The sequence below is a fragment of the Oncorhynchus clarkii genome, chromosome 1, assembly GCF_045791955.1.
Source record: "Oncorhynchus clarkii lewisi isolate Uvic-CL-2024 chromosome 1, UVic_Ocla_1.0, whole genome shotgun sequence".
NCBI lineage: Eukaryota > Metazoa > Chordata > Actinopteri > Salmoniformes > Salmonidae > Oncorhynchus > Oncorhynchus clarkii.
This window is the reverse complement of record NC_092147.1, coordinates 92,077,328-92,099,622: the sequence shown is the minus strand read 5'-3', so window position 1 is coordinate 92,099,622 and position 22,295 is coordinate 92,077,328. Positions and strand designations below refer to the sequence as shown.

The 22,295-nt window shown below is 37.1% G+C and overlaps 22 non-coding genes across 22 annotated transcripts; all 22 read left to right on the top strand.

Moving 5' to 3' along the window:
* Nucleotides 1-523: 523 nt before the first annotated feature.
* trnav-uac (transfer RNA valine (anticodon UAC)) lies at nt 524-596 on the top strand. Its single transcript has one exon. It is a non-coding gene; the product is annotated as a tRNA-Val (tRNA).
* A 932-nt stretch (nt 597-1,528) lies between these two features.
* trnav-uac (transfer RNA valine (anticodon UAC)) lies at nt 1,529-1,601 on the top strand. The gene has a single exon. It is a non-coding gene; the product is annotated as a tRNA-Val (tRNA).
* Nucleotides 1,602-2,533: 932 nt separating this feature from the next.
* trnav-uac (transfer RNA valine (anticodon UAC)) lies at nt 2,534-2,606 on the top strand. Its single transcript has one exon. It is a non-coding gene; the product is annotated as a tRNA-Val (tRNA).
* Nucleotides 2,607-3,538: 932 nt separating this feature from the next.
* On the top strand, nt 3,539-3,611 carry trnav-uac (transfer RNA valine (anticodon UAC)). Its single transcript has one exon. It is a non-coding gene; the product is annotated as a tRNA-Val (tRNA).
* A 932-nt stretch (nt 3,612-4,543) lies between these two features.
* trnav-uac (transfer RNA valine (anticodon UAC)) lies at nt 4,544-4,616 on the top strand. The gene has a single exon. It is a non-coding gene; the product is annotated as a tRNA-Val (tRNA).
* Nucleotides 4,617-5,548: 932 nt separating this feature from the next.
* On the top strand, nt 5,549-5,621 carry trnav-uac (transfer RNA valine (anticodon UAC)). The gene has a single exon. It is a non-coding gene; the product is annotated as a tRNA-Val (tRNA).
* A 932-nt stretch (nt 5,622-6,553) lies between these two features.
* Nucleotides 6,554-6,626, top strand: trnav-uac (transfer RNA valine (anticodon UAC)). Its single transcript has one exon. It is a non-coding gene; the product is annotated as a tRNA-Val (tRNA).
* A 930-nt stretch (nt 6,627-7,556) lies between these two features.
* On the top strand, nt 7,557-7,629 carry trnav-uac (transfer RNA valine (anticodon UAC)). The gene has a single exon. It is a non-coding gene; the product is annotated as a tRNA-Val (tRNA).
* Nucleotides 7,630-8,561: 932 nt separating this feature from the next.
* On the top strand, nt 8,562-8,634 carry trnav-uac (transfer RNA valine (anticodon UAC)). The gene has a single exon. It is a non-coding gene; the product is annotated as a tRNA-Val (tRNA).
* Nucleotides 8,635-9,566: 932 nt separating this feature from the next.
* On the top strand, nt 9,567-9,639 carry trnav-uac (transfer RNA valine (anticodon UAC)). The gene has a single exon. It is a non-coding gene; the product is annotated as a tRNA-Val (tRNA).
* Nucleotides 9,640-10,571: 932 nt separating this feature from the next.
* trnav-uac (transfer RNA valine (anticodon UAC)) lies at nt 10,572-10,644 on the top strand. The gene has a single exon. It is a non-coding gene; the product is annotated as a tRNA-Val (tRNA).
* Nucleotides 10,645-11,574: 930 nt separating this feature from the next.
* On the top strand, nt 11,575-11,647 carry trnav-uac (transfer RNA valine (anticodon UAC)). The gene has a single exon. It is a non-coding gene; the product is annotated as a tRNA-Val (tRNA).
* Nucleotides 11,648-12,579: 932 nt separating this feature from the next.
* On the top strand, nt 12,580-12,652 carry trnav-uac (transfer RNA valine (anticodon UAC)). The gene has a single exon. It is a non-coding gene; the product is annotated as a tRNA-Val (tRNA).
* A 932-nt stretch (nt 12,653-13,584) lies between these two features.
* On the top strand, nt 13,585-13,657 carry trnav-uac (transfer RNA valine (anticodon UAC)). Its single transcript has one exon. It is a non-coding gene; the product is annotated as a tRNA-Val (tRNA).
* A 930-nt stretch (nt 13,658-14,587) lies between these two features.
* On the top strand, nt 14,588-14,660 carry trnav-uac (transfer RNA valine (anticodon UAC)). The gene has a single exon. It is a non-coding gene; the product is annotated as a tRNA-Val (tRNA).
* A 932-nt stretch (nt 14,661-15,592) lies between these two features.
* Nucleotides 15,593-15,665, top strand: trnav-uac (transfer RNA valine (anticodon UAC)). The gene has a single exon. It is a non-coding gene; the product is annotated as a tRNA-Val (tRNA).
* A 932-nt stretch (nt 15,666-16,597) lies between these two features.
* Nucleotides 16,598-16,670, top strand: trnav-uac (transfer RNA valine (anticodon UAC)). The gene has a single exon. It is a non-coding gene; the product is annotated as a tRNA-Val (tRNA).
* Nucleotides 16,671-17,602: 932 nt separating this feature from the next.
* trnav-uac (transfer RNA valine (anticodon UAC)) lies at nt 17,603-17,675 on the top strand. Its single transcript has one exon. It is a non-coding gene; the product is annotated as a tRNA-Val (tRNA).
* A 932-nt stretch (nt 17,676-18,607) lies between these two features.
* trnav-uac (transfer RNA valine (anticodon UAC)) lies at nt 18,608-18,680 on the top strand. The gene has a single exon. It is a non-coding gene; the product is annotated as a tRNA-Val (tRNA).
* A 932-nt stretch (nt 18,681-19,612) lies between these two features.
* On the top strand, nt 19,613-19,685 carry trnav-uac (transfer RNA valine (anticodon UAC)). The gene has a single exon. It is a non-coding gene; the product is annotated as a tRNA-Val (tRNA).
* Nucleotides 19,686-20,617: 932 nt separating this feature from the next.
* trnav-uac (transfer RNA valine (anticodon UAC)) lies at nt 20,618-20,690 on the top strand. Its single transcript has one exon. It is a non-coding gene; the product is annotated as a tRNA-Val (tRNA).
* A 932-nt stretch (nt 20,691-21,622) lies between these two features.
* On the top strand, nt 21,623-21,695 carry trnav-uac (transfer RNA valine (anticodon UAC)). The gene has a single exon. It is a non-coding gene; the product is annotated as a tRNA-Val (tRNA).
* Nucleotides 21,696-22,295: the final 600 nt, after the last annotated feature.

Below are 22,295 nucleotides of genomic sequence, written 5' to 3'. Positions count from 1 at the left end.
GATACTTTTCATTAATGCATTATGTTGGATTTTCGAATTTGTGCGATGAATATATGTAAAATTTGGTTAACTCCACAGTAATAATTCTAGCAGCAGTTTCTCTAGTTTAGTAGTTATCAAGTTTGCTTTACACACGAATGGTCCCCGGTTCGAAGCCGGGCGGAAACAGTTTTCTATGACAAATCCAGTAAGTACTGTATTTGTAACAGAGAATAGTTGTTCTAATAAATGCCTTATTTTGGAAATTCGAATACATGCAATAAATATTTGTAAAATTTGGTTTACTCCTTGCTGGTAATTAATGCAGCAGTTTCTGTAGTGTAGTGGTGATCACGTTTGCCTTACATGCGAATGGTCTGCGGTTCAAAACCTGGCAGAAACAGTGCTCTTTGACACATGCAGTTAGTGCTGTATCAACAACAGAGAATATATATTCTCATGAATGGCTTTTTTTGGAAATTCGAATACATGCAATGAATATATGTAAAACTCGGGTTACTCCTTGCTGATAATATTAGCAGCAGTTTCTGTAGTGTAGTGGTTATCACGTTCGCTTTACACGCGAAAGGTCCCTGGTTCGAAACCGGGCGGAAACAGTCCTCTTTGACACATGCAGTAAGTACCGTATTTATAAAAGAGATGAGTTGCTTTCATAAATACCTTATTTTGGAAATTCAAATACATGCTCTGACTATAAGAAAATGCAGTTTACTTCTTGCAGGTATCTCAAGCAGAAGTTTCTGTAATGTAGCTCTTATCACGTGCGCTTAACATGCAAAAGGTCCCCGGTTTGAACCTCTGTGGAAACAGCACTCGTTGATACATTCAATAAGTACCATAGTTGAAACTGAAAAATACATTTTTCATTATTGCCTTCTTTTGGGAATCAAAAGATTCCATAGCCTAGTGGTTATCAAGTTCACTTAAGACGCAAAATGTATACTTTTCGATGCTGGGCGGAAACAGAGGTCTCTGACACATGTGAGTAGTACTGTATTTGTAACAGATACTTTTCATGAATGCATTATGTTGGATTTTCGAATTTGTGCGATGAATATATGTAAAATTTGGTTAACTCCACAGTAATAATTCTAGCAGCAGTTTCTCTAGTTTAGTAGTTATCAAGTTTGCTTTACACACGAATGGTCCCCGGTTCGAAGCCGGGCGGAAACAGTTCTCTATGACAAATCCAGTAAGTACTGTATTTGTAACAGAGAATAGTTGTTCTAATAAATGCCTTATTTTGGAAATTCGAATACATGCAATAAATATTTGTAAAATTTGGTTTACTCCTTGCTGGTAATTAATGCAGCAGTTTCTGTAGTGTAGTGGTGATCACGTTTGCCTTACATGCGAATGGTCTGCGGTTCAAAACCTGGCAGAAACAGTGCTCTTTGACACATGCAGTTAGTGCTGTATCAACAACAGAGAATATATATTCTCATGAATGGCTTTTTTTGGAAATTCGAATACATGCAATGAATATATGTAAAACTCGGGTTACTCCTTGCTGATAATATTAGCAGCAGTTTCTGTAGTGTAGTGGTTATCACGTTCGCTTTACACGCGAAAGGTCCCTGGTTCGAAACCGGGCGGAAACAGTCCTCTTTGACACATGCAGTAAGTACCGTATTTATAAAAGAGATGAGTTGCTTTCATAAATACCTTATTTTGGAAATTCAAATACATGCTCTGACTATAAGAAAATGCAGTTTACTTCTTGCAGGTATCTCAAGCAGAAGTTTCTGTAATGTAGCTCTTATCACGTGCGCTTAACATGCAAAAGGTCCCCGGTTTGAACCTCTGTGGAAACAGCACTCGTTGATACATTCAATAAGTACCATAGTTGAAACTGAAAAATACATTTTTCATTATTGCCTTCTTTTGGGAATCAAAAGATTCCATAGCCTAGTGGTTATCAAGTTCACTTAAGACGCAAAATGTATACTTTTCGATGCTGGGCGGAAACAGAGGTCTCTGACACATGTGAGTAGTACTGTATTTGTAACAGATACTTTTCATGAATGCATTATGTTGGATTTTCGAATTTGTGCGATGAATATATGTAAAATTTGGTTAACTCCACAGTAATAATTCTAGCAGCAGTTTCTCTAGTTTAGTAGTTATCAAGTTTGCTTTACACACGAATGGTCCCCGGTTCGAAGCCGGGCGGAAACAGTTCTCTATGACAAATCCAGTAAGTACTGTATTTGTAACAGAGAATAGTTGTTCTAATAAATGCCTTATTTTGGAAATTCGAATACATGCAATAAATATTTGTAAAATTTGGTTTACTCCTTAGTGGTAATTAATGCAGCAGTTTCTGTAGTGTAGTGGTGATCACGTTTGCCTTACATGCGAATGGTCTGCGGTTCAAAACCTGGCAGAAACAGTGCTCTTTGACACATGCAGTTAGTGCTGTATCAACAACAGAGAATATATATTCTCATGAATGGCTTTTTTTGGAAATTCGAATACATGCAATGAATATATGTAAAACTCGGGTTACTCCTTGCTGATAATATTAGCAGCAGTTTCTGTAGTGTAGTGGTTATCACGTTCGCTTTACACGCGAAAGGTCCCTGGTTCGAAACCGGGCGGAAACAGTCCTCTTTGACACATGCAGTAAGTACCGTATTTATAAAAGAGATGAGTTGCTTTCATAAATACCTTATTTTGGAAATTCAAATACATGCTCTGACTATAAGAAAATGCAGTTTACTTCTTGCAGGTATCTCAAGCAGAAGTTTCTGTAATGTAGCTCTTATCACGTGCGCTTAACATGCAAAAGGTCCCCGGTTTGAACCTCTGTGGAAACAGCACTCGTTGATACATTCAATAAGTACCATAGTTGAAACTGAAAAATACATTTTTCATTATTGCCTTCTTTTGGGAATCAAAAGATTCCATAGCCTAGTGGTTATCAAGTTCACTTAAGACGCAAAATGTATACTTTTCGATGCTGGGCGGAAACAGAGGTCTCTGACACATGTGAGTAGTACTGTATTTGTAACAGATACTTTTCATGAATGCATTATGTTGGATTTTCGAATTTGTGCGATGAATATATGTAAAATTTGGTTAACTCCACAGTAATAATTCTAGCAGCAGTTTCTCTAGTTTAGTAGTTATCAAGTTTGCTTTACACACGAATGGTCCCCGGTTCGAAGCCGGGCGGAAACAGTTCTCTATGACAAATCCAGTAAGTACTGTATTTGTAACAGAGAATAGTTGTTCTAATAAATGCCTTATTTTGGAAATTCGAATACATGCAATAAATATTTGTAAAATTTGGTTTACTCCTTGCTGGTAATTAATGCAGCAGTTTCTGTAGTGTAGTGGTGATCACGTTTGCCTTACATGCGAATGGTCTGTGGTTCAAAACCTGGCAGAAACAGTGCTCTTTGACACATGCAGTTAGTGCTGTATCAACAACAGAGAATATATATTCTCATGAATGGCTTTTTTTGGAAATTCGAATACATGCAATGAATATATGTAAAACTCGGGTTACTCCTTGCTGATAATATTAGCAGCAGTTTCTGTAGTGTAGTGGTTATCACGTTCGCTTTACACGCGAAAGGTCCCTGGTTCGAAACCGGGCGGAAACAGTCCTCTTTGACACATGCAGTAAGTACCGTATTTATAAAAGAGATGAGTTGCTTTCATAAATACCTTATTTTGGAAATTCAAATACATGCTCTGACTATAAGAAAATGCAGTTTACTTCTTGCAGGTATCTCAAGCAGAAGTTTCTGTAATGTAGCTCTTATCACGTGCGCTTAACATGCAAAAGGTCCCCGGTTTGAACCTCTGTGGAAACAGCACTCGTTGATACATTCAATAAGTACCATAGTTGAAACTGAAAAATACATTTTTCATTATTGCCTTCTTTTGGGAATCAAAAGATTCCATAGCCTAGTGGTTATCAAGTTCACTTAAGACGCAAAATGTATACTTTTTGATGCTGGGCGGAAACAGAGGTCTCTGACACATGTGAGTAGTACTGTATTTGTAACAGATACTTTTCATGAATGCATTATGTTGGATTTTCGAATTTGTGCGATGAATATATGTAAAATTTGGTTAACTCCACAGTAATAATTCTAGCAGCAGTTTCTCTAGTTTAGTAGTTATCAAGTTTGCTTTACACACGAATGGTCCCCGGTTCGAAGCCGGGCGGAAACAGTTCTCTATGACAAATCCAGTAAGTACTGTATTTGTAACAGAGAATAGTTGTTCTAATAAATGCATTATTTTGGAAATTCGAATACATGCAATAAATATTTGTAAAATTTGGTTTACTCCTTAGTGGTAATTAATGCAGCAGTTTCTGTAGTGTAGTGGTGATCACGTTTGCCTTACATGCGAATGGTCTGTGGTTCAAAACCTGGCAGAAACAGTGCTCTTTGACACATGCAGTTAGTGCTGTATCAACAACAGAGAATATATATTCTCATGAATGGCTTTTTTTGGAAATTCGAATACATGCAATGAATATATGTAAAACTCGGGTTACTCCTTGCTGATAATATTAGCAGCAGTTTCTGTAGTGTAGTGGTTATCACGTTCGCTTTACACGCGAAAGGTCCCTGGTTCGAAACCGGGCGGAAACAGTCCTCTTTGACACATGCAGTAAGTACCGTATTTATAAAAGAGATGAGTTGCTTTCATAAATACCTTATTTTGGAAATTCAAATACATGCTCTGACTATAAGAAAATGCAGTTTACTTCTTGCAGGTATCTCAAGCAGAAGTTTCTGTAATGTAGCTCTTATCACGTGCGCTTAACATGCAAAAGGTCCCCGGTTTGAACCTCTGTGGAAACAGCACTCGTTGATACATTCAATAAGTACCATAGTTGAAACTGAAAAATACATTTTTCATTATTGCCTTCTTTTGGGAATCAAAAGATTCCATAGCCTAGTGGTTATCAAGTTCACTTAAGACGCAAAATGTATACTTTTTGATGCTGGGCGGAAACAGAGGTCTCTGACACATGTGAGTAGTACTGTATTTGTAACAGATACTTTTCATGAATGCATTATGTTGGATTTTCGAATTTGTGCGATGAATATATGTAAAATTTGGTTAACTCCACAGTAATAATTCTAGCAGCAGTTTCTCTAGTTTAGTAGTTATCAAGTTTGCTTTACACACGAATGGTCCCCGGTTCGAAGCCGGGCGGAAACAGTTCTCTATGACAAATCCAGTAAGTACTGTATTTGTAACAGAGAATAGTTGTTCTAATAAATGCATTATTTTGGAAATTCGAATACATGCAATAAATATTTGTAAAATTTGGTTTACTCCTTAGTGGTAATTAATGCAGCAGTTTCTGTAGTGTAGTGGTGATCACGTTTGCCTTACATGCGAATGGTCTGTGGTTCAAAACCTGGCAGAAACAGTGCTCTTTGACACATGCAGTTAGTGCTGTATCAACAACAGAGAATATATATTCTCATGAATGGCTTTTTTTGGAAATTCGAATACATGCAATGAATATATGTAAAACTCGGGTTACTCCTTGCTGATAATATTAGCAGCAGTTTCTGTAGTGTAGTGGTTATCACGTTCGCTTTACACGCGAAAGGTCCCTGGTTCGAAACCGGGCGGAAACAGTCCTCTTTGACACATGCAGTAAGTACCGTATTTATAAAAGAGATGAGTTGCTTTCATAAATACCTTATTTTGGAAATTCAAATACATGCTCTGACTATAAGAAAATGCAGTTTACTTCTTGCAGGTATCTCAAGCAGAAGTTTCTGTAATGTAGCTCTTATCACGTGCGCTTAACATGCAAAAGGTCCCCGGTTTGAACCTCTGTGGAAACAGCACTCGTTGATACATTCAATAAGTACCATAGTTGAAACTGAAAAATACATTTTTCATTATTGCCTTCTTTTGGGAATCAAAAGATTCCATAGCCTAGTGGTTATCAAGTTCACTTAAGACGCAAAATGTATACTTTTCGATGCTGGGCGGAAACAGAGGTCTCTGACACATGTGAGTAGTACTGTATTTGTAACAGATACTTTTCATGAATGCATTATGTTGGATTTTCGAATTTGTGCGATGAATATATGTACAATTTGGTTAACTCCACAGTAATAATTCTAGCAGCAGTTTCTCTAGTTTAGTAGTTATCAAGTTTGCTTTACACACGAATGGTCCCCGGTTCGAAGCCGGGCGGAAACAGTTCTCTATGACAAATCCAGTAAGTACTGTATTTGTAACAGAGAATAGTTGTTCTAATAAATGCATTATTTTGGAAATTCGAATACATGCAATAAATATTTGTAAAATTTGGTTTACTCCTTAGTGGTAATTAATGCAGCAGTTTCTGTAGTGTAGTGGTGATCACGTTTGCCTTACATGCGAATGGTCTGTGGTTCAAAACCTGGCAGAAACAGTGCTCTTTGACACATGCAGTTAGTGCTGTATCAACAACAGAGAATATATATTCTCATGAATGGCTTTTTTTGGAAATTCGAATACATGCAATGAATATATGTAAAACTCGGGTTACTCCTTGCTGATAGTATTAGCAGCAGTTTCTGTAGTGTAGTGGTTATCACGTTCGCTTTACACGCGAAAGGTCCCTGGTTCGAAACCGGGCGGAAACAGTCCTCTTTGACACATGCAGTAAGTACCGTATTTATAAAAGAGATGAGTTGCTTTCATAAATACCTTATTTTGGAAATTCAAATACATGCTCTGACTATAAGAAAATGCAGTTTACTTCTTGCAGGTATCTCAAGCAGAAGTTTCTGTAATGTAGCTCTTATCACGTGCGCTTAACATGCAAAAGGTCCCCGGTTTGAACCTCTGTGGAAACAGCACTCGTTGATACATTCAATAAGTACCATAGTTGAAACTGAAAAATACATTTTTCATTATTGCCTTCTTTTGGGAATCAAAAGATTCCATAGCCTAGTGGTTATCAAGTTCACTTAAGACGCAAAATGTATACTTTTCGATGCTGGGCGGAAACAGAGGTCTCTGACACGTGAGTAGTACTGTATTTGTAACAGATACTTTTCATTAATGCATTATGTTGGATTTTCGAATTTGTGCGATGAATATATGTACAATTTGGTTAACTCCACAGTAATAATTCTAGCAGCAGTTTCTCTAGTTTAGTAGTTATCAAGTTTGCTTTACACACGAATGGTCCCCGGTTCGAAGCCGGGCGGAAACAGTTCTCTATGACAAATCCAGTAAGTACTGTATTTGTAACAGAGAATAGTTGTTCTAATAAATGCATTATTTTGGAAATTCGAATACATGCAATAAATATTTGTAAAATTTGGTTTACTCCTTAGTGGTAATTAATGCAGCAGTTTCTGTAGTGTAGTGGTGATCACGTTTGCCTTACATGCGAATGGTCTGTGGTTCAAAACCTGGCAGAAACAGTGCTCTTTGACACATGCAGTTAGTGCTGTATCAACAACAGAGAATATATATTCTCATGAATGGCTTTTTTTGGAAATTCGAATACATGCAATGAATATATGTAAAACTCGGGTTACTCCTTGCTGATAATATTAGCAGCAGTTTCTGTAGTGTAGTGGTTATCACGTTCGCTTTACACGCGAAAGGTCCCTGGTTCGAAACCGGGCGGAAACAGTCCTCTTTGACACATGCAGTAAGTACCGTATTTATAAAAGAGATGAGTTGCTTTCATAAATACCTTATTTTGGAAATTCAAATACATGCTCTGACTATAAGAAAATGCAGTTTACTTCTTGCAGGTATCTCAAGCAGAAGTTTCTGTAATGTAGCTCTTATCACGTGCGCTTAACATGCAAAAGGTCCCCGGTTTGAACCTCTGTGGAAACAGCACTCGTTGATACATTCAATAAGTACCATAGTTGAAACTGAAAAATACATTTTTCATTATTGCCTTCTTTTGGGAATCAAAAGATTCCATAGCCTAGTGGTTATCAAGTTCACTTAAGACGCAAAATGTATACTTTTTGATGCTGGGCGGAAACAGAGGTCTCTGACACATGTGAGTAGTACTGTATTTGTAACAGATACTTTTCATTAATGCATTATGTTGGATTTTCGAATTTGTGCGATGAATATATGTACAATTTGGTTAACTCCACAGTAATAATTCTAGCAGCAGTTTCTCTAGTTTAGTAGTTATCAAGTTTGCTTTACACACGAATGGTCCCCGGTTCGAAGCCGGGCGGAAACAGTTCTCTATGACAAATCCAGTAAGTACTGTATTTGTAACAGAGAATAGTTGTTCTAATAAATGCCTTATTTTGGAAATTCGAATACATGCAATAAATATTTGTAAAATTTGGTTTACTCCTTGCTGGTAATTAATGCAGCAGTTTCTGTAGTGTAGTGGTGATCACGTTTGCCTTACATGCGAATGGTCTGTGGTTCAAAACCTGGCAGAAACAGTGCTCTTTGACACATGCAGTTAGTGCTGTATCAACAACAGAGAATATATATTCTCATGAATGGCTTTTTTTGGAAATTCGAATACATGCAATGAATATATGTAAAACTCGGGTTACTCCTTGCTGATAATATTAGCAGCAGTTTCTGTAGTGTAGTGGTTATCACGTTCGCTTTACACGCGAAAGGTCCCTGGTTCGAAACCGGGCGGAAACAGTCCTCTTTGACACATGCAGTAAGTACCGTATTTATAAAAGAGATGAGTTGCTTTCATAAATACCTTATTTTGGAAATTCAAATACATGCTCTGACTATAAGAAAATGCAGTTTACTTCTTGCAGGTATCTCAAGCAGAAGTTTCTGTAATGTAGCTCTTATCACGTGCGCTTAACATGCAAAAGGTCCCCGGTTTGAACCTCTGTGGAAACAGCACTCGTTGATACATTCAATAAGTACCATAGTTGAAACTGAAAAATACATTTTTCATTATTGCCTTCTTTTGGGAATCAAAAGATTCCATAGCCTAGTGGTTATCAAGTTCACTTAAGACGCAAAATTTATACTTTTTGATGCTGGGCGGAAACAGAGGTCTCTGACACATGTGAGTAGTACTGTATTTGTAACAGATACTTTTCATGAATGCATTATGTTGGATTTTCGAATTTGTGCGATGAATATATGTAAAATTTGGTTAACTCCACAGTAATAATTCTAGCAGCAGTTTCTCTAGTTTAGTAGTTATCAAGTTTGCTTTACACACGAATGGTCCCCGGTTCGAAGCCGGGCGGAAACAGTTCTCTATGACAAATCCAGTAAGTACTGTATTTGTAACAGAGAATAGTTGTTCTAATAAATGCATTATTTTGGAAATTCGAATACATGCAATAAATATTTGTAAAATTTGGTTTACTCCTTAGTGGTAATTAATGCAGCAGTTTCTGTAGTGTAGTGGTGATCACGTTTGCCTTACATGCGAATGGTCTGCGGTTCAAAACCTGGCAGAAACAGTGCTCTTTGACACATGCAGTTAGTGCTGTATCAACAACAGAGAATATATATTCTCATGAATGGCTTTTTTTGGAAATTCGAATACATGCAATGAATATATGTAAAACTCGGGTTACTCCTTGCTGATAATATTAGCAGCAGTTTCTGTAGTGTAGTGGTTATCACGTTCGCTTTACACGCGAAAGGTCCCTGGTTCGAAACCGGGCGGAAACAGTCCTCTTTGACACATGCAGTAAGTACCGTATTTATAAAAGAGATGAGTTGCTTTCATAAATACCTTATTTTGGAAATTCAAATACATGCTCTGACTATAAGAAAATGCAGTTTACTTCTTGCAGGTATCTCAAGCAGAAGTTTCTGTAATGTAGCTCTTATCACGTGCGCTTAACATGCAAAAGGTCCCCGGTTTGAACCTCTGTGGAAACAGCACTCGTTGATACATTCAATAAGTACCATAGTTGAAACTGAAAAATACATTTTTCATTATTGCCTTCTTTTGGGAATCAAAAGATTCCATAGCCTAGTGGTTATCAAGTTCACTTAAGACGCAAAATGTATACTTTTCGATGCTGGGCGGAAACAGAGGTCTCTGACACATGTGAGTAGTACTGTATTTGTAACAGATACTTTTCATTAATGCATTATGTTGGATTTTCGAATTTGTGCGATGAATATATGTAAAATTTGGTTAACTCCACAGTAATAATTCTAGAAGCAGTTTCTCTAGTTTAGTAGTTATCAAGTTTGCTTTACACACGAATGGTCCCCGGTTCGAAGCCGGGCGGAAACAGTTCTCTATGACAAATCCAGTAAGTACTGTATTTGTAACAGAGAATAGTTGTTCTAATAAATGCATTATTTTGGAAATTCGAATACATGCAATAAATATTTGTAAAATTTGGTTTACTCCTTAGTGGTAATTAATGCAGCAGTTTCTGTAGTGTAGTGGTGATCACGTTTGCCTTACATGCGAATGGTCTGTGGTTCAAAACCTGGCAGAAACAGTGCTCTTTGACACATGCAGTTAGTGCTGTATCAACAACAGAGAATATATATTCTCATGAATGGCTTTTTTTGGAAATTCGAATACATGCAATGAATATATGTAAAACTCGGGTTACTCCTTGCTGATAGTATTAGCAGCAGTTTCTGTAGTGTAGTGGTTATCACGTTCGCTTTACACGCGAAAGGTCCCTGGTTCGAAACCGGGCGGAAACAGTCCTCTTTGACACATGCAGTGAGTACCGTATTTATAAAAGAGATGAGTTGCTTTCATAAATACCTTATTTTGGAAATTCAAATACATGCTCTGACTATAAGAAAATGCAGTTTACTTCTTGCAGGTATCTCAAGCAGAAGTTTCTGTAATGTAGCTCTTATCACGTGCGCTTAACATGCAAAAGGTCCCCGGTTTGAACCTCTGTGGAAACAGCACTCGTTGATACATTCAATAAGTACCATAGTTGAAACTGAAAAATACATTTTTCATTATTGCCTTCTTTTGGGAATCAAAAGATTCCATAGCCTAGTGGTTATCAAGTTCACTTAAGACGCAAAATGTATACTTTTCGATGCTGGGCGGAAACAGAGGTCTCTGACACGTGAGTAGTACTGTATTTGTAACAGATACTTTTCATTAATGCATTATGTTGGATTTTCGAATTTGTGCGATGAATATATGTACAATTTGGTTAACTCCACAGTAATAATTCTAGCAGCAGTTTCTCTAGTTTAGTAGTTATCAAGTTTGCTTTACACACGAATGGTCCCCGGTTCGAAGCCGGGCGGAAACAGTTCTCTATGACAAATCCAGTAAGTACTGTATTTGTAACAGAGAATAGTTGTTCTAATAAATGCATTATTTTGGAAATTCGAATACATGCAATAAATATTTGTAAAATTTGGTTTACTCCTTAGTGGTAATTAATGCAGCAGTTTCTGTAGTGTAGTGGTTATCACATTTGCCTTACATGCGAATGGTTTGTGGTTCAAAACCTGGCAGAAACAGTGCTCTTTGACACATGCAGTTAGTGCTGTATCAACAACAGAGAATATATATTCTCATGAATGGCTTTTTTTGGAAATTCGAATACATGCAATGAATATATGTAAAACTCGGGTTACTCCTTGCTGATAATATTAGCAGCAGTTTCTGTAGTGTAGTGGTTATCACGTTCGCTTTACACGCGAAAGGTCCCTGGTTCGAAACCGGGCGGAAACAGTCCTCTTTGACACATGCAGTAAGTACCGTATTTATAAAAGAGATGAGTTGCTTTCATAAATACCTTATTTTGGAAATTCAAATACATGCTCTGACTATAAGAAAATGCAGTTTACTTCTTGCAGGTATCTCAAGCAGAAGTTTCTGTAATGTAGCTCTTATCACGTGCGCTTAACATGCAAAAGGTCCCCGGTTTGAACCTCTGTGGAAACAGCACTCGTTGATACATTCAATAAGTACCATAGTTGAAACTGAAAAATACATTTTTCATTATTGCCTTCTTTTGGGAATCAAAAGATTCCATAGCCTAGTGGTTATCAAGTTCACTTAAGACGCAAAATGTATACTTTTTGATGCTGGGCGGAAACAGAGGTCTCTGACACATGTGAGTAGTACTGTATTTGTAACAGATACTTTTCATTAATGCATTATGTTGGATTTTCGAATTTGTGCGATGAATATATGTACAATTTGGTTAACTCCACAGTAATAATTCTAGCAGCAGTTTCTCTAGTTTAGTAGTTATCAAGTTTGCTTTACACACGAATGGTCCCCGGTTCGAAGCCGGGCGGAAACAGTTTTCTATGACAAATCCAGTAAGTACTGTATTTGTAACAGAGAATAGTTGTTCTAATAAATGCCTTATTTTGGAAATTCGAATACATGCAATAAATATATGTAAAATGTGGTTTACTCCTTGCTGGTAATTAATGCAGCAGTTTCTGTAGTGTAGTGGTGATCACGTTTGCCTTACATGCGAATGGTCTGTGGTTCAAAACCTGGCAGAAACAGTGCTCTTTGACACATGCAGTTAGTGCTGTATCAACAACAGAGAATATATATTCTCATGAATGGCTTTTTTTGGAAATTCGAATACATGCAATGAATATATGTAAAACTCGGGTTACTCCTTGCTGATAATATTAGCAGCAGTTTCTGTAGTGTAGTGGTTATCACGTTCGCTTTACACGCGAAAGGTCCCTGGTTCGAAACCGGGCGGAAACAGTCCTCTTTGACACATGCAGTAAGTACCGTATTTATAAAAGAGATGAGTTGCTTTCATAAATACCTTATTTTGGAAATTCAAATACATGCTCTGACTATAAGAAAATGCAGTTTACTTCTTGCAGGTATCTCAAGCAGAAGTTTCTGTAATGTAGCTCTTATCACGTGCGCTTAACATGCAAAAGGTCCCCGGTTTGAACCTCTGTGGAAACAGCACTCGTTGATACATTCAATAAGTACCATAGTTGAAACTGAAAAATACATTTTTCATTATTGCCTTCTTTTGGGAATCAAAAGATTCCATAGCCTAGTGGTTATCAAGTTCACTTAAGACGCAAAATGTATACTTTTTGATGCTGGGCGGAAACAGAGGTCTCTGACACATGTGAGTAGTACTGTATTTGTAACAGATACTTTTCATGAATGCATTATGTTGGATTTTCGAATTTGTGCGATGAATATATGTAAAATTTGGTTAACTCCACAGTAATAATTCTAGCAGCAGTTTCTCTAGTTTAGTAGTTATCAAGTTTGCTTTACACACGAATGGTCCCCGGTTCGAAGCCGGGCGGAAACAGTTCTCTATGACAAATCCAGTAAGTACTGTATTTGTAACAGAGAATAGTTGTTCTAATAAATGCATTATTTTGGAAATTCGAATACATGCAATAAATATTTGTAAAATTTGGTTTACTCCTTAGTGGTAATTAATGCAGCAGTTTCTGTAGTGTAGTGGTGATCACGTTTGCCTTACATGCGAATGGTCTGTGGTTCAAAACCTGGCAGAAACAGTGCTCTTTGACACATGCAGTTAGTGCTGTATCAACAACAGAGAATATATATTCTCATGAATGGCTTTTTTTGGAAATTCGAATACATGCAATGAATATATGTAAAACTCGGGTTACTCCTTGCTGATAATATTAGCAGCAGTTTCTGTAGTGTAGTGGTTATCACGTTCGCTTTACACGCGAAAGGTCCCTGGTTCGAAACCGGGCGGAAACAGTCCTCTTTGACACATGCAGTAAGTACCGTATTTATAAAAGAGATGAGTTGCTTTCATAAATACCTTATTTTGGAAATTCAAATACATGCTCTGACTATAAGAAAATGCAGTTTACTTCTTGCAGGTATCTCAAGCAGAAGTTTCTGTAATGTAGCTCTTATCACGTGCGCTTAACATGCAAAAGGTCCCCGGTTTGAACCTCTGTGGAAACAGCACTCGTTGATACATTCAATAAGTACCATAGTTGAAACTGAAAAATACATTTTTCATTATTGCCTTCTTTTGGGAATCAAAAGATTCCATAGCCTAGTGGTTATCAAGTTCACTTAAGACGCAAAATGTATACTTTTCGATGCTGGGCGGAAACAGAGGTCTCTGACACGTGAGTAGTACTGTATTTGTAACAGATACTTTTCATTAATGCATTATGTTGGATTTTCGAATTTGTGCGATGAATATATGTAAAATTTGGTTAACTCCACAGTAATAATTCTAGCAGCAGTTTCTCTAGTTTAGTAGTTATCAAGTTTGCTTTACACACGAATGGTCCCCGGTTCGAAGCCGGGCGGAAACAGTTCTCTATGACAAATCCAGTAAGTACTGTATTTGTAACAGAGAATAGTTGTTCTAATAAATGCATTATTTTGGAAATTCGAATACATGCAATAAATATTTGTAAAATTTGGTTTACTCCTTAGTGGTAATTAATGCAGCAGTTTCTGTAGTGTAGTGGTGATCACGTTTGCCTTACATGCGAATGGTCTGTGGTTCAAAACCTGGCAGAAACAGTGCTCTTTGACACATGCAGTTAGTGCTGTATCAACAACAGAGAATATATATTCTCATGAATGGCTTTTTTTGGAAATTCGAATACATGCAATGAATATATGTAAAACTCGGGTTACTCCTTGCTGATAATATTAGCAGCAGTTTCTGTAGTGTAGTGGTTATCACGTTCGCTTTACACGCGAAAGGTCCCTGGTTCGAAACCGGGCGGAAACAGTCCTCTTTGACACATGCAGTAAGTACCGTATTTATAAAAGAGATGAGTTGCTTTCATAAATACCTTATTTTGGAAATTCAAATACATGCTCTGACTATAAGAAAATGCAGTTTACTTCTTGCAGGTATCTCAAGCAGAAGTTTCTGTAATGTAGCTCTTATCACGTGCGCTTAACATGCAAAAGGTCCCCGGTTTGAACCTCTGTGGAAACAGCACTCGTTGATACATTCAATAAGTACCATAGTTGAAACTGAAAAATACATTTTTCATTATTGCCTTCTTTTGGGAATCAAAAGATTCCATAGCCTAGTGGTTATCAAGTTCACTTAAGACGCAAAATGTATACTTTTCGATGCTGGGCGGAAACAGAGGTCTCTGACACATGTGAGTAGTACTGTATTTGTAACAGATACTTTTCATTAATGCATTATGTTGGATTTTCGAATTTGTGCGATGAATATATGTAAAATTTGGTTAACTCCACAGTAATAATTCTAGCAGCAGTTTCTCTAGTTTAGTAGTTATCAAGTTTGCTTTACACACGAATGGTCCCCGGTTCGAAGCCGGGCGGAAACAGTTCTCTATGACAAATCCAGTAAGTACTGTATTTGTAACAGAGAATAGTTGTTCTAATAAATGCCTTATTTTGGAAATTCGAATACATGCAATAAATATTTGTAAAATTTGGTTTACTCCTTAGTGGTAATTAATGCAGCAGTTTCTGTAGTGTAGTGGTGATCACGTTTGCCTTACATGCGAATGGTCTGTGGTTCAAAACCTGGCAGAAACAGTGCTCTTTGACACATGCAGTTAGTGCTGTATCAACAACAGAGAATATATATTCTCATGAATGGCTTTTTTTGGAAATTCGAATACATGCAATGAATATATGTAAAACTCGGGTTACTCCTTGCTGATAATATTAGCAGCAGTTTCTGTAGTGTAGTGGTTATCACGTTCGCTTTACACGCGAAAGGTCCCTGGTTCGAAACCGGGCGGAAACAGTCCTCTTTGACACATGCAGTAAGTACCGTATTTATAAAAGAGATGAGTTGCTTTCATAAATACCTTATTTTGGAAATTCAAATACATGCTCTGACTATAAGAAAATGCAGTTTACTTCTTGCAGGTATCTCAAGCAGAAGTTTCTGTAATGTAGCTCTTATCACGTGCGCTTAACATGCAAAAGGTCCCCGGTTTGAACCTCTGTGGAAACAGCACTCGTTGATACATTCAATAAGTACCATAGTTGAAACTGAAAAATACATTTTTCATTATTGCCTTCTTTTGGGAATCAAAAGATTCCATAGCCTAGTGGTTATCAAGTTCACTTAAGACGCAAAATGTATACTTTTCGATGCTGGGCGGAAACAGAGGTCTCTGACACATGTGAGTAGTACTGTATTTGTAACAGATACTTTTCATTAATGCATTATGTTGGATTTTCGAATTTGTGCGATGAATATATGTAAAATTTGGTTAACTCCACAGTAATAATTCTAGCAGCAGTTTCTCTAGTTTAGTAGTTATCAAGTTTGCTTTACACACGAATGGTCCCCGGTTCGAAGCCGGGCGGAAACAGTTCTCTATGACAAATCCAGTAAGTACTGTATTTGTAACAGAGAATAGTTGTTCTAATAAATGCCTTATTTTGGAAATTCGAATACATGCAATAAATATTTGTAAAATTTGGTTTACTCCTTAGTGGTAATTAATGCAGCAGTTTCTGTAGTGTAGTGGTGATCACGTTTGCCTTACATGCGAATGGTCTGTGGTTCAAAACCTGGCAGAAACAGTGCTCTTTGACACATGCAGTTAGTGCTGTATCAACAACAGAGAATATATATTCTCATGAATGGCTTTTTTTGGAAATTCGAATACATGCAATGAATATATGTAAAACTCGGGTTACTCCTTGCTGATAATATTAGCAGCAGTTTCTGTAGTGTAGTGGTTATCACGTTCGCTTTACACGCGAAAGGTCCCTGGTTCGAAACCGGGCGGAAACAGTCCTCTTTGACACATGCAGTAAGTACCGTATTTATAAAAGAGATGAGTTGCTTTCATAAATACCTTATTTTGGAAATTCAAATACATGCTCTGACTATAAGAAAATGCAGTTTACTTCTTGCAGGTATCTCAAGCAGAAGTTTCTGTAATGTAGCTCTTATCACGTGCGCTTAACATGCAAAAGGTCCCCGGTTTGAACCTCTGTGGAAACAGCACTCGTTGATACATTCAATAAGTACCATAGTTGAAACTGAAAAATACATTTTTCATTATTGCCTTCTTTTGGGAATCAAAAGATTCCATAGCCTAGTGGTTATCAAGTTCACTTAAGACGCAAAATGTATACTTTTCGATGCTGGGCGGAAACAGAGGTCTCTGACACATGTGAGTAGTACTGTATTTGTAACAGATACTTTTCATGAATGCATTATGTTGGATTTTCGAATTTGTGCGATGAATATATGTAAAATTTGGTTAACTCCACAGTAATAATTCTAGCAGCAGTTTCTCTAGTTTAGTAGTTATCAAGTTTGCTTTACACACGAATGGTCCCCGGTTCGAAGCCGGGCGGAAACAGTTCTCTATGACAAATCCAGTAAGTACTGTATTTGTAACAGAGAATAGTTGTTCTAATAAATGCATTATTTTGGAAATTCGAATACATGCAATAAATATTTGTAAAATTTGGTTTACTCCTTAGTGGTAATTAATGCAGCAGTTTCTGTAGTGTAGTGGTGATCACGTTTGCCTTACATGCGAATGGTCTGTGGTTCAAAACCTGGCAGAAACAGTGCTCTTTGACACATGCAGTTAGTGCTGTATCAACAACAGAGAATATATATTCTCATGAATGGCTTTTTTTGGAAATTCGAATACATGCAATGAATATATGTAAAACTCGGGTTACTCCTTGCTGATAATATTAGCAGCAGTTTCTGTAGTGTAGTGGTTATCACGTTCGCTTTACACGCGAAAGGTCCCTGGTTCGAAACCGGGCGGAAACAGTCCTCTTTGACACATGCAGTAAGTACCGTATTTATAAAAGAGATGAGTTGCTTTCATAAATACCTTATTTTGGAAATTCAAATACATGCTCTGACTATAAGAAAATGCAGTTTACTTCTTGCAGGTATCTCAAGCAGAAGTTTCTGTAATGTAGCTCTTATCACGTGCGCTTAACATGCAAAAGGTCCCCGGTTTGAACCTCTGTGGAAACAGCACTCGTTGATACATTCAATAAGTACCATAGTTGAAACTGAAAAATACATTTTTCATTATTGCCTTCTTTTGGGAATCAAAAGATTCCATAGCCTAGTGGTTATCAAGTTCACTTAAGACGCAAAATGTATACTTTTCGATGCTGGGCGGAAACAGAGGTCTCTGACACATGTGAGTAGTACTGTATTTGTAACAGATACTTTTCATTAATGCATTATGTTGGATTTTCGAATTTGTGCGATGAATATATGTACAATTTGGTTAACTCCACAGTAATAATTCTAGCAGCAGTTTCTCTAGTTTAGTAGTTATCAAGTTTGCTTTACACACGAATGGTCCCCGGTTCGAAGCCGGGCGGAAACAGTTCTCTATGACAAATCCAGTAAGTACTGTATTTGTAACAGAGAATAGTTGTTCTAATAAATGCATTATTTTGGAAATTCGAATACATGCAATAAATATTTGTAAAATTTGGTTTACTCCTTAGTGGTAATTAATGCAGCAGTTTCTGTAGTGTAGTGGTGATCACGTTTGCCTTACATGCGAATGGTCTGTGGTTCAAAACCTGGCAGAAACAGTGCTCTTTGACACATGCAGTTAGTGCTGTATCAACAACAGAGAATATATATTCTCATGAATGGCTTTTTTTGGAAATTCGAATACATGCAATGAATATATGTAAAACTCGGGTTACTCCTTGCTGATAATATTAGCAGCAGTTTCTGTAGTGTAGTGGTTATCACGTTCGCTTTACACGCGAAAGGTCCCTGGTTCGAAACCGGGCGGAAACAGTCCTCTTTGACACATGCAGTAAGTACCGTATTTATAAAAGAGATGAGTTGCTTTCATAAATACCTTATTTTGGAAATTCAAATACATGCTCTGACTATAAGAAAATGCAGTTTACTTCTTGCAGGTATCTCAAGCAGAAGTTTCTGTAATGTAGCTCTTATCACGTGCGCTTAACATGCAAAAGGTCCCCGGTTTGAACCTCTGTGGAAACAGCACTCGTTGATACATTCAATAAGTACCATAGTTGAAACTGAAAAATACATTTTTCATTATTGCCTTCTTTTGGGAATCAAAAGATTCCATAGCCTAGTGGTTATCAAGTTCACTTAAGACGCAAAATGTATACTTTTCGATGCTGGGCGGAAACAGAGGTCTCTGACACATGTGAGTAGTACTGTATTTGTAACAGATACTTTTCATTAATGCATTATGTTGGATTTTCGAATTTGTGCGATGAATATATGTACAATTTGGTTAACTCCACAGTAATAATTCTAGCAGCAGTTTCTCTAGTTTAGTAGTTATCAAGTTTGCTTTACACACGAATGGTCCCCGGTTCGAAGCCGGGCGGAAACAGTTCTCTATGACAAATCCAGTAAGTACTGTATTTGTAACAGAGAATAGTTGTTCTAATAAATGCATTATTTTGGAAATTCGAATACATGCAATAAATATTTGTAAAATTTGGTTTACTCCTTAGTGGTAATTAATGCAGCAGTTTCTGTAGTGTAGTGGTGATCACGTTTGCCTTACATGCGAATGGTCTGTGGTTCAAAACCTGGCAGAAACAGTGCTCTTTGACACATGCAGTTAGTGCTGTATCAACAACAGAGAATATATATTCTCATGAATGGCTTTTTTTGGAAATTCGAATACATGCAATGAATATATGTAAAACTCGGGTTACTCCTTGCTGATAATATTAGCAGCAGTTTCTGTAGTGTAGTGGTTATCACGTTCGCTTTACACGCGAAAGGTCCCTGGTTCGAAACCGGGCGGAAACAGTCCTCTTTGACACATGCAGTAAGTACCGTATTTATAAAAGAGATGAGTTGCTTTCATAAATACCTTATTTTGGAAATTCAAATACATGCTCTGACTATAAGAAAATGCAGTTTACTTCTTGCAGGTATCTCAAGCAGAAGTTTCTGTAATGTAGCTCTTATCACGTGCGCTTAACATGCAAAAGGTCCCCGGTTTGAACCTCTGTGGAAACAGCACTCGTTGATACATTCAATAAGTACCATAGTTGAAACTGAAAAATACATTTTTCATTATTGCCTTCTTTTGGGAATCAAAAGATTCCATAGCCTAGTGGTTATCAAGTTCACTTAAGACGCAAAATGTATACTTTTTGATGCTGGGCGGAAACAGAGGTCTCTGACACATGTGAGTAGTACTGTATTTGTAACAGATACTTTTCATGAATGCATTATGTTGGATTTTCGAATTTGTGCGATGAATATATGTAAAATTTGGTTAACTCCACAGTAATAATTCTAGCAGCAGTTTCTCTAGTTTAGTAGTTATCAAGTTTGCTTTACACACGAATGGTCCCCGGTTCGAAGCCGGGCGGAAACAGTTCTCTATGACAAATCCAGTAAGTACTGTATTTGTAACAGAGAATAGTTGTTCTAATAAATGCATTATTTTGGAAATTCGAATACATGCAATAAATATTTGTAAAATTTGGTTTACTCCTTAGTGGTAATTAATGCAGCAGTTTCTGTAGTGTAGTGGTGATCACGTTTGCCTTACATGCGAATGGTCTGCGGTTCAAAACCTGGCAGAAACAGTGCTCTTTGACACATGCAGTTAGTGCTGTATCAACAACAGAGAATATATATTCTCATGAATGGCTTTTTTTGGAAATTCGAATACATGCAATGAATATATGTAAAACTCGGGTTACTCCTTGCTGATAATATTAGCAGCAGTTTCTGTAGTGTAGTGGTTATCACGTTCGCTTTACACGCGAAAGGTCCCTGGTTCGAAACCGGGCGGAAACAGTCCTCTTTGACACATGCAGTAAGTACCGTATTTATAAAAGAGATGAGTTGCTTTCATAAATACCTTATTTTGGAAATTCAAATACATGCTCTGACTATAAGAAAATGCAGTTTACTTCTTGCAGGTATCTCAAGCAGAAGTTTCTGTAATGTAGCTCTTATCACGTGCGCTTAACATGCAAAAGGTCCCCGGTTTGAACCTCTGTGGAAACAGCACTCGTTGATACATTCAATAAGTACCATAGTTGAAACTGAAAAATACATTTTTCATTATTGCCTTCTTTTGGGAATCAAAAGATTCCATAGCCTAGTGGTTATCAAGTTCACTTAAGACGCAAAATGTATACTTTTCGATGCTGGGCGGAAACAGAGGTCTCTGACACATGTGAGTAGTACTGTATTTGTAACAGATACTTTTCATTAATGCATTATGTTGGATTTTCGAATTTGTGCGATGAATATATGTAAAATTTGGTTAACTCCACAGTAATAATTCTAGCAGCAGTTTCTCTAGTTTAGTAGTTATCAAGTTTGCTTTACACACGAATGGTCCCCGGTTCGAAGCCGGGCGGAAACAGTTCTCTATGACAAATCCAGTAAGTACTGTATTTGTAACAGAGAATAGTTGTTCTAATAAATGCATTATTTTGGAAATTCGAATACATGCAATAAATATTTGTAAAATTTGGTTTACTCCTTAGTGGTAATTAATGCAGCAGTTTCTGTAGTGTAGTGGTGATCACGTTTGCCTTACATGCGAATGGTCTGTGGTTCAAAACCTGGCAGAAACAGTGCTCTTTGACACATGCAGTTAGTGCTGTATCAACAACAGAGAATATATATTCTCATGAATGGCTTTTTTTGGAAATTCGAATACATGCAATGAATATATGTAAAACTCGGGTTACTCCTTGCTGATAATATTAGCAGCAGTTTCTGTAGTGTAGTGGTTATCACGTTCGCTTTACACGCGAAAGGTCCCTGGTTCGAAACCGGGCGGAAACAGTCCTCTTTGACACATGCAGTAAGTACCGTATTTATAAAAGAGATGAGTTGCTTTCATAAATACCTTATTTTGGAAATTCAAATACATGCTCTGACTATAAGAAAATGCAGTTTACTTCTTGCAGGTATCTCAAGCAGAAGTTTCTGTAATGTAGCTCTTATCACGTGCGCTTAACATGCAAAAGGTCCCCGGTTTGAACCTCTGTGGAAACAGCACTCGTTGATACATTCAATAAGTACCATAGTTGAAACTGAAAAATACATTTTTCATTATTGCCTTCTTTTGGGAATCAAAAGATTCCATAGCCTAGTGGTTATCAAGTTCACTTAAGACGCAAAATGTATACTTTTCGATGCTGGGCGGAAACAGAGGTCTCTGACACATGTGAGTAGTACTGTATTTGTAACAGATACTTTTCATTAATGCATTATGTTGGATTTTCGAATTTGTGCGATGAATATATGTAAAATTTGGTTAACTCCACAGTAATAATTCTAGCAGCAGTTTCTCTAGTTTAGTAGTTATCAAGTTTGCTTTACACACGAATGGTCCCCGGTTCGAAGCCGGGCGGAAACAGTTCTCTATGACAAATCCAGTAA